The sequence below is a fragment of the Electrophorus electricus genome, chromosome 22 (genome assembly GCF_041902795.1).
Source record: "Electrophorus electricus isolate QZ-2024a chromosome 22, ASM4190279v1, whole genome shotgun sequence".
Lineage (NCBI taxonomy): Eukaryota > Metazoa > Chordata > Actinopteri > Gymnotiformes > Gymnotidae > Electrophorus > Electrophorus electricus.
In genome coordinates this window covers 180,692-192,417 of record NC_137518.1, presented here as the reverse complement: position 1 = coordinate 192,417, position 11,726 = coordinate 180,692, and positions in this window count along the sequence as shown.

The following is an 11,726-nucleotide window of genomic DNA, read 5'->3' as shown; positions in this document are numbered from 1 at the left end:
CCACAATCTCTACCAAACTGAAAATGTTGGCATGTGTTCTTGTTAGACAAAAATACGTCATACCCAGGTTTGTGGTCTCCAGGTTGTTAGAAAACTGCTTCTACAGTCAGTGGCTTGTTTCATTTCTTGTATGGGGAACACATTTAAACTGCATCAGTCATTGTAGTTGATGCCTGGTCAGTGGTGAAGTTTGGCCAGACATACTGCCTAGCAATGAGAGAAAAAGCATAGCTGGGAGAAGTTTGTGTGGGTGTGTGGACTGACATTAAGGTTGTTTAAATCCAGTTTATTAGGAAAAACAGTACATGGCATTTGATTCATTACAAGGACATGTCACCTGTGGAAAGTTAACACTAAAAACATTTTAAGTATTAAAGAATCCCATGTCAACAGCTAAAGAGCCAATAACATTTCTCTTCCTCACCCTCACTTCCATGGACACAGAGTCCAGAATGACCTAAAACTACCTGCAAAGAGTGGCCAACCCCAATTCATTCTAACAGGGGAATGACATCAATTATAATCCACTGTAATCCCCCCCCAAATGTGTTATGGTATCTAAGGGCATATGGTCTGGCATACATTTACAACAGTATAGAACAGATGTAATTTCTTACCAGCATATTTCATCCCTTTGTTATGCTTTTATAATACCAGTTATTTGAAGCAATTTCATAGCAAATCCTAAAAGTGATGGGTGGGGTCCAAGAGTTTGATTCGTTCTGGAATTTACCAAACAATTTTTTTTTTTTTTTTATTTAATTGAATCGTTAAAGAAAAGCATGGGGGGGGGGGTGTGGATGGATGGAGATATCCATCTATATCTCAGTTTTATTTTAGCAATCAAACCAATCCATGGAATCACAGGCAAGTGTGGTCAGGGTCACATGCAGGTGTTATCCAAGGGTCAGGCAGGAGATGAGGTCTAGAAAGCAGGCAGGAATAAGTAACCAGGAAAAGACATAGGATAAGGAAATGCTCGGTAGAGCACACAGGTAAAGCAATATTTCATGACTAGTAGATAGGGAGGAGAAATGGGAATCCGGTCACACAGACACAGAGAGAGAGAACAGGGAGTCGTGGGACTACCATGGCTCCTAGGGCCCAGACGATCTGGATGAGCAGCATGGAAGTCCGCAAGCAAAGAGGGGTCCAGGTCATCAGCCCTGAGAACCCACAATTGACTGGTAGGGCTATGGACTTGAGGAGCAATGAGCTACTGAAGGGTTCTCCACAGGGGCAGGAGGGTTGATGGGGGTTGTGGCTGCAGACACAGGACTATAGTGCACAGGTTAACAGACACATGGAAGGTGGGATTTATTCTATACCCACAGGAGGAGGGCTGGCTGATAACCGTAGACACATTGGAGTGAGCCAAGTGGAGGAGTGTACGAGTTGTGGGCATATTCTGCCCATGGGAGGAATTTGTGGCAGTCAGTTTGTGAGGTACAGTACTGGTGGCAGAACCTTCCAACCTCTTGATTTACACATTCGACCTTCCCGTTGGACTGAGGACGGTGACCAGAGGAGGTTGGAAAGGGGGAGCAGCCATGTCACCAAACCCCCAAATTAACCTTCTGTAGAAGTTTGCAAAACCCAAGAATTGTTGCAACTCCTTGACAGTGGTGGGTTTAGGCCAATTTTGGATTGCAGTCACCTTATCCGGGTCCATGGAGAGGACTCCAGGTTTGACGGTACACCCTAGAGAAGTGATGCAGCTCTTGGACTTCGCTTATATGCCATGTCGGAGACGTGTCAGGACGGCCGTTACGTGATCCGCATGCTCCACTTCGGATTGGGAAAACACAAGGATGTCGTCTACGTATGTGATCAGGAACTCAATGCTCATTATCTCGAAGTTATCCATAAAAGCTTGGAAAACTGAGGGACTATTAGATAACCCATACAGCATTACTAAGTGCTCATAGTGGCCTCACTTCATGATGAAGGCCGTATTCCCCCTCATCCTCACATATGCATATGTGGTTGTAAGCGCTACCGAGTCCAATTTCATGATGGTTGCTCCTAGCAGTCATTCATGGGTTAAAGAGATGAGGGGAAGAGGGTAGGAATACTTTACTGTCACCTTGTTAAGAGCCCAATAATCTATGCATGGCCTTAAACCTCCTTTCTTCCCCATGTAGAAGAATCCAGCAGCAACTGGAGAAGTGGAGGGCCAAATGAAACCATGTTGTAGTGCCTCAGCAACATACACCTCCATAGCAGCCCCCTCTGGCCAGGAAAGAGGGCAAGGCTTAGCCCTTCGGGGTAGGGGAGCCCCAGGAAGGGAGTTCTACAGCAGTCACAAGGCCGATGAGGTGGGAGTTTAGTCGGTCCAACCTTCGAGAACACGTCCGAGAAGGGTCTATAGAGTGGAGGAATAGACTGGAGTGCTAGCATCTCTGGGCTCTTGACAGTAGTGGAGAAGACTGGCAAAGACATGCAGTTCTGAAAGCAGTGTTTACGCCATGATAGTAGTTCAGCCTTGGACCAAGAGATAATAGGGTCATGGGTAGACAGCCAGGGAAAGCCCAGTATAATGGAGTCACAGTACATGGGTAAAAGCATAAACTGAATTGACTCTCAATGAAACAAGCCGGTCTTTAGTGTGACCGAGACAGTTGTGTAGGACTACACCCTCACCTATAGGTTGGCCATTAACACGCCGCGGGGGATCTAAGGCGAGTGTAAGGATTCCTAGTCGTGTAGCGAAGCAAAAAAAAAATTCCCTGCTGCACCTGAATCCACACAGAGCGAGAGAGACTTGCCGTCGGCCCTAAGGACTACAGGGAGTGTAAGCGGACGATTAACATAAGATAACGAAGACGTTCTTACGTGTCTGCCGAACGTAGAAGTCCTCTCGTTCTCTTCACGGGGCCGGACTGGGCAGTAGTCGCGGAAGTGACCGTTAGCGCCACAGCACAGGCACAACCCACGGGCGAATCGTCTGGCACGTTCTTGCGTGTGAGGCGCGAGCGACCCACTTGCATCGGCTCGGGGATTCACCGTTAGAGTTCTCCAGAACGAAAGCACTGGGCGAGATGCGCGCTGTAAGGGCTGATGCGTCCATCGAAGGAATTCCACGGTAATAGCGAGTTGGATCAGTTCAGACAGCGTAGTTGACTCCCCTCGGCACAACACCGTTTTGCTCCAGCCACTGCCAGCGGCGACTCCACGGAACTCGTATCTCTTCCACTTGCAGGATGATCGAAAACAGCCTTGAAAAGATTGTAGAATTCCGTCTCTGACTGTACTGCAGGGTCCTGGCCATCCCAGAGGGCGGTTCCCCACGCACCTGCCTCGCCAGTCAGTAGTGATGAGACGAATTGTACACGGTCCTTGTCGGTGATAAACTGCATAGCATAATGGGAGAAGTACAGGGAACACTACAAGTTTTTGCATCGATCCGGAGAGCCATTAAACCACTCAGGGACGGCGACGGGAATGCAATGAGCAACCGCGGGAGACGGTGAGGGAGTCACAGTAGTCATGGTAAGAACCACCTGTGAAAGTCTTTGAACGGTTTCACGTAGCTCGGCCATGGAGACCTCCTGCTGGATCCATGAGTGGCGAAGTATTCTGTAATGTTTGCACACACACAGAAGAGGGTCCAATTGCTAGAGGTTTTATTTTAGCAAACAAACTAATTCGTGGAATCAGACAGGGAAGCGTGGTCTTGTCGGTCTGGTGCTAAAACACGGGGTACTGTCCGAGGGTCAGGCAGGAGTCAATAACCGGGAAACCGCTTAGTACGTTACATACGTAAAGCAATACTTCGCGATGTGTACACAGGGAAGTTTATAAAGCGGGGTGGTAATGAGGGGAATGGAAATCAGGTGTGTGCTAGAATGAGGTGAGTCAGATGGGGTGATGGGGATGGGGGGTGCAAGTGGGCGTGGCTGTGCGGGACTGAGGGTTGTTCCTGGGGTTCGTAAAAGTATATGGGGAGGGGTATATATGGGGAGGGGTATATGTGGGGGGTGTATATGGGCAGGGGTATATATGGGGAGGAGTATATGGGGAGGGGTATATGTGGGGGGGTATATGTGGGGGGTGTATATATTGGGAGGGGTATATGTGGGGGGTGTATATATAGGGAGGAGTATATGTGAGGGTGTATATGTGGGGGTGTATATGTGGTGGTATATGTGGGGATGGGCAGTTCTACTTATAAAACAGTGACTCGGGCATCTGATAACAGGTTGCATGTTTGATACTAACATGTAATCCAAGCACATTTCACAGAGCATAACACTGGTTATTTTGGCCAGAGAAGGACATACACCACACAGCCTATCAGAGTGTATATTATTACCTAAGCTCATAATGGTAATATAGGACATATAATATAAATATAGGACATCATTTAAAATACTGAAAATATGTTTGCGCAATGTATTTACCACAGAAAATATCAAGAGATAAAACAACAGTTATCAAATGGATAAGTGTAGCAGTTTTAACACTTTTAATACATTATCAGTTACAGTTGATAAAATTAATTAACAGAGAGAAATGATTAACAGAGAAATATGTATTCATTACTCAACTCATGAAAGACACCAATTCGATATGTGATTATTTCTCGTCTGCCAAACATTAGAATATCACTCTCGACTCACAGACGTAATAAGTAAGGTATGTTTATTGAATAAGTATAGAGAAGAAAACAGTCCTTGACTAAAATTCTACTAATGACCAGGAGTGTCGGGTTCAACAGAATAACAATCCTAACTTTGCAACCAAACAAAATTTATCACAAATAATTTGTGGTGGAGAAAGGTATATAACTAGGCTAATAAAGGAAAGAGAGAAACAAAAAAAAAAAACCCAAAGAAACAAAAAGAAAAAAGAAACTCTTTTGAGCAGCCTATGAGACTGATCAACCGGGTAATCTACTTATCACCCAAACAAGATCAACAAAGAAAATGTATTAACCAAATAAAGTTTGTAATGAACGCATACAGTATGGTAGGAGGATCAGGAGAGAAAGTGAACCGTTGTGACACAGTAGAAGGGGGAAACTAATTATAGGGCTGAGGAGAATGTATCACAGATGAGAGGAGAGGGTTAACTAATCGAATCTGATTAATAAACAATAAAGTTACTGTTGATACTAACTGGTAACGTAAAAGGAAATGCCAGTTCTTACAACTCAGAACCATCTGGGGGACAAAGGAGAAGCATGTGTCTCACTGGAGTCATCCTGATGGCGCTAGGAGAACGAGAGGGTATCAATCAATAAACTTTGGACCACCAGGTTGTCATACTAAGAGAGAGGGTCAGTCTTTCATCTGAACGCAGGAATGGCACTGAAAAATAGCATCCTTTCCTTGAAATTGTCTGATGGCTCTGAGAGAGAGAGTCTGCTTTTCTTTGAAATCGTTCTGGATGGCAGTGCATGAGTGATGAAGACCAATAACAGCGAGAAGACCAGGATTCTTGGACTGAGGGATTGGCTCTTCTGAGCTGACTCAGACAGAGAGCCATAGGCCTTCATAGGCAGGTCTTTCTGAAGCAGGAGTTTGGGTTCATCACTTGCAGTACAATGGAACTCCTGTCTTAATCAGCCCACCCAGACGGGTTTGCTTGATATAAGCTGTGATGAGCAACACACACTAATGATAAGAAACTAGTAAACTAATAAACAAAGAGGAAGAAAACATTAAAAATTCAAATATTGTAAAACATACTAAGACAACCTGAGATTCGAATCTTTCTAGCTGCTTAGCGAGAGGTTATTGACTTTATAAGATGAAAAGGTGAAGTCTTTGTCTTCCCCCATAGACATTCTGTGGGGAAGGGGGTCATGCCTAAGTCATGCATATTCAGTAGCCTTTGTTTTGTGATGGGAGGAAGAGTTTCCTTAGGACATAGGAATACATAGTATCCAGCACAAATCACCACAAATCAAGCACGAATCATACATTTACTACCAATTTCTACCTCCTGGTTTTAGAATGAAGTTTGTAAATCAAACCCTGGAATGGGTAGAGCAATCGGATAATCAACTTAATTACTTAAGTTACAAACTACTAGTTTTAATATATTGTCTAATTTGTTTATATAAGATTTCTTGTAAACATAACTAGGAGTGATTTAACAATTGGTTTACAACATGAGGTAAGCAACATACAAATTAGGTTATCTAGGAGAATAATGGAAATTAATAATGGGATTTGCACAAACTCACATGAAGAGTTTCATAGTGCTGTAGGCAGAAATCAGCGGGAGAGGCAGACATAATCATCATGCTTTATCATGCTTTCCTTACTTTGTTGTATGCAGAAAGTCTAACAATCATCCTTGCAAGTTATAATAATTTAGATTTGTTTTTTCATGAAACTGCATTGTCTGAAAGCATATTTATCCAAAAAATAAGCCCAAAATGGTTACTGAAGATTTATTTCATCTAATTGTTTTTAGTTGCATGTAGTTATTAGTTATCATGATTACTTAAACATACTGTAGCCCACTAAATTCTCTTGGGAAGGGGAAATCTCAAAGGAGCATATTTATGTTCAAATTCATTGTAGCTAGTTTTGTGACTGGATTAATTTTTCTTGAATTATAAGAAGTCAGCATATTTTTCTTATTTTGCCACTGGTACGCTGGTTCAGTAAAATGCTATTTCTCTTTTTTCTCTCTGAAAGGGCAATCACAAAACTGGCTATGCAGATAAGGCCTAAGGAATGGTCAGCATGTACAAACACCCTCCTCCCCTCCTCCCTCTCCCCACTCCTCCTCCTCCCTCTCCCCCTCACACTCCCCCTCCTCCTTTCTCCCCCACTCTCTCTCCCTTCTGCTCTCTCCTCTCTCTGTCTCCTTGTTCCTATTTTGCTCTCTCTCTCTCTCTCTCTCTCTCTCTCTCTCTCTCTCTCTCCCCTGACAGGAATCTATTTCTCCAAATGACTCCCAGCTGGAATGTGAAGTCCATATTCTTTTAGTGTAATACTCCAGCTGGTCTCCTGTGTTCACCAATCTGCTGCCTTTGGTCTTGCTTCACCTGTAGTGTGATACCAAGCTAATGCACCAAAGTGAAATAAAAAGTAACATTTTCTGTGATTTTTAACAAAGTATTATGGTTTGGAGAAATGCCTATGGAGAAATCACTGTGTATCACAGAAATTGTTTAGTTGGTCTAATATAAAGTAGCAACTCAATGCTGCTTTGTCAACAAATTTCCAAGATGAACTAAGAGAACCTTTTTAATAATAGCACAACACAGTTGTGAGCTCAAAGCATAAGATTTAATTTGTGCCACAAATCTTGACCATGGACATCCAGCTTTTCTGTTAATTACACATTTAATGAGTGGTTCTATTTGAATATACATTCTAATTTCATGAAGCCTGATGCTCATATGAATTGCTAACATTCACACTATAACTCTTTGTGGGCCACTGTGTAAAATTTTCAAACTGCTGTAAAACATAACAATGGCCTTTACAAAGTACAACATATATTCATAGAATAAATATAAAATAGAAATAGGCTTGTAAATATTTGTAATAAATTGATATATATATGCTTAAGTATTAAACATGTGTCAAGTTGAAAATAAATTTGTCTGCATTCTTTGTGCATTCTATTCTATGTAAGACTTTACTTTCATAAACAAATTATTCAAAAGATGAATTTAGTGGCTGACTTTACATGCTATCAATTCAAAATATATTTGTCTTTATTCCTTTATAACCCACTCTCTGTTTCTTAATGAGACTCCAGGATTAGCACATCTATATCACCCTTTGGGGTTCTTTGAGGCTAGTGCCTGTATGCCATACACAGAGACACTCAGACTGGTCCTTACATCTGAACATTTACAAGGGCAAAAACTGACCAACACTATTTACTACACATTTAATTATTTACAAATATCTTTATATTTTAAGTTGACAAGCAGTAAGCATAAATAACAAGACAATCTAAAATTATTGACATGTTTGTTTTATTAATTCCTTTTTTTATGTGCTGTATCTTATGTGCATAGATTTCCTCCTTATTTAAAATGAAAGGAAACCCTTTTGCCAAGGCTTTGTCACTGTATTTAATACATCATGCATGAGCATATATCATAATATTTTGTATTATACCCTAATAACCCTTTAAATGCTATGTATTTAATATTTATAGTTATATTCTAGAAGCTATTTTGTTGCATATGTTTGTTGTTATTATCATTATTATTATTAATACACAGTACAGAGTCATGATTAGTCCCTCCCAGCTTCCGTGTGCCATGTTTTCCCTGTCTTGTGTATTTTAGTACCATGTCATAGTTTCATTTTCTCCACCCCACCTGTTCATTGTTTGGTTGTATTGTTTATTTGAATGGTTGTGTTTATTTGAATCTGTGCGTTTATGTGTTTAGTAAATGTTTTTGAAAGCCTGTCTCGGTATACCTGTAAGTTTGTACTCCGTGTATCCTAGCCTTCGTGTTTCTTAGCCCCGAGTTTTCTCTAGTCTTTGTTATAGCCTGCTACCCCTGTTTGCCTTTGTGTGTTTTGTTTGTTTGCTCATGTATGCACATACTCTCCATGTTGGCTCTATGACCCTGGACTACTACAACAACTCTGATTTTGGATTTGCCCCTAATCTTGCTGTTCTCCGCATATGGGTCCACCTCCTTATCTCTCACCGTTACACCGCTTTTTAGTTTATTTGTACTTTTGGTTATCCATTGGGAAGGCCTCAGAAATAGGATGTGTAGAGTATCAGAAAAATCAGAATTTAACTGTTCAACTTTTGATCAGTTGAAGTGGTAGCAAAGTGGTAGCAAATGTTCCACCAACCATTTATATGGTCCATGAATTACATGTGCAGGATAATCACTAACTTAAAGGCTCCTAGTGGCATTGCCAATTGCTCACTGGGTTATACCACTGAACTTGGTATAGGAGATCACAGGTTCAAATCCTGACCTGGAGTTGTCTCCAGTTAAAGATGTTAATGCTACCTGCCTGCCTCCCTAACAATGAGAGTTGGAAATCAAGCTGGTTGTGGAGAGTTGTTGACCTGGACATGAATATCACCAAGGTCTGTGTCAGATGCTGGCAGACAGGATAATCTACTGGAACAAATGCAAGACAATATTAGAGGACTATTGGAATGCTGGTGCTCCATTGCTGATCTTGCTCCATCTTCTTGTCTCTAGCAGTTTGGTCCTATATGTGCTCCTGGAGCATCTTTTTACCTCTTTGAGTGATATATCTACAGAATAAACAGGGTGTTCTTACATGAGCCATTGGCAGGTTAATATAGCAGAGCAATAGTATAAGAACTGACGCACCAAAGCTGGAGACTGAACAATACTGGAAAACATATGGGAGAAGGAGGCATCACACAACGATGCCAGGACCCAGTAACCATCTTGTTAGCAGATGTCCAGGGAATTGTGAAGTAACTGAAGGCTAGACAGTCCTGAGCCTGAAGGACCCCCAGAAAGTGGCAAGTACCAGCTGATAACCTGTCTCTACACAGCATCAAAGCTCCCTGTCAGAAATAATTGTGGCTATGATGAGTAGGAACATGGCTCAGTACATGAGCTGGGCCCAGAAAGACATTGGCAAGAACACGAGCAGCCTAACACCAGTTGAGACCGTAAGACTAGACAGACCAACCGGTGCACTGCCTGGACTGATTACAATAAAGTCTATGATTCATTGCCCACACATGGATCCTGGAATGCTTGAGGCTGTATAACATCAACAGACTCTAAGAGCCTTCATCAAGAACTCAGTGGGTCTGTGGAAGATGACCCCAGGGGCCAACTTTACACCAAAAGCACAATTTACCAAGCAGATGCCCTGTCCCCACTGCTGTTCTGCATAAACTCCCTTAGTGAAATCATCACCAAAAGTGGCTTTGGATACCAGCTACAAAACAGAACAACTACCAGCCACTTCCTGTACATGAATGACATCAAGCTGTATGCCAGAAGTTAACGGGCCATTGACTCACTAATCCATCTCACCAGGATATCCAACAATGACATTGTAATGTCATTTGGACTGGTTTTGTGTAGTTGGATAGCTACAAAGTGATGGAAGGTGGCTAGAACAGAGGGGATCACACTACCAGAAGGTAACGTAACAGATGTTTATGGCAGCTAAAAGAACCTTGGAATCCCATATGGAAAGGGTATCATGAAGAGGACACAATGAAAGCAGCTACAGATGAACACCAAATCCTGAGAAGTCAGCTTAATGGAGAGCTTGAGTTTTGGGCTATCAAGACCTACGCTGTACCAGCCATCAGATACCCCACTGGCATAATCAGCTGGCCAAAGGAGGAGGTAGAAACCACTGACATAAAGACAAGGAAACTCCTCACAATGCACAGTGTTTCATCCCAAATCTGGCACTCTGAGACTGTACCAAGATCCAGGAGTACACCAGGATGATGACATTACGGAGTGCTTAATGAGTACCTCAGATAGTAGAAACCCAAGGACATTAGGAATGAGGAGGAACAGGAACCAAGGGAGGAAAATGGGACAAAAATCCCCTGCAAGGTATGTACCACCAGCAGATAGTGAAGGTGACTAATATGGAGAAATCCTACCAAAGGCTGGACTGAAAAACAGCACAGACGCACTAATCATGGCAGCAAAGGAACAAACTCTGAATACAAGATCAGGCTGGAATCTACCACATTAGACAGGACCCCAGATGCAAGCTGTGCAAAGATGTCCTTGAGACAATCCGGCACATAACAGTAGAATGCAAGATGCTAGCATACAGAGTGTACATGGCACAACGTAACCAAGTGGCTGGAATAGTATATAGAAATATCTGTGCCAAGTACGGGCTGGAGGTTCAGAGGTCAAAGTGAGATATACCTGCGAAGGTGGTGGAAAATGGCCAAGCTAAGATTCTGTGTGACTTCCAGATCCAGACTGACAAAATGGTAATGGCTAACCGACTGGACATAGTAATGATGGACAAACAGCAGAAGAGGGCTATAGTGATAGATGTGGCAATACAGAGTGATAGTAACAGGAAGAAGGAAAATGAAAATACCAAGGGCTGAAAGAAGAGCTAGAAAAGATGTGGAAGGAGAAAGCAACAGTGGTTCCTGTGGTAATTGGAGCACTAGGGCTGTGACCCCCAAACGGGGAGAGTGATTCCCAGGAACACCATCCATGATCTCCGTCCACAAGAGAGCAATGCTGGGAAAAGCTAAGATTCTACGCAGGACCCTCAAGCTCCCAGGCCTCTGATAGATGACCCGAGGTTGTAGGAAGAAGAGACCATCTGGAGGAGGGAGAGTGGGGAATTTACATACCCCCCCCCACACACATATATACAGTACATTGAGAGTAGAGAGAGGAGGCCACCATTAGATTTGTTGTTTTATTAAAAATATAATGATTTAATGACCATATGCAATTATTTATCTTTATTAGAATACAACCAGAAAATATAGGAAATGTGTATGCAGTGTATGCTTCTTAATATCTTATTGAAACAGATCAAGAATTAATCTGAAGACAGTAGTGGAACTGTTGTCCAAGCTTAGCTTGACAGGAAACATTATTTGTGCTTCTTTACTTTTTATTTTATTTATTATTGTCTCTGTGTTTTGGGCCATATATTCATTCTTTAAGGTGCTAAAAGCAAACCTAGCAGTGTTTAGAAAGAGGTATCCAACTAGAATAACCCCTCACAGTCACACACAAGCAGATACATATAAACATAATGCCCTGGCACGCAACTAATCGG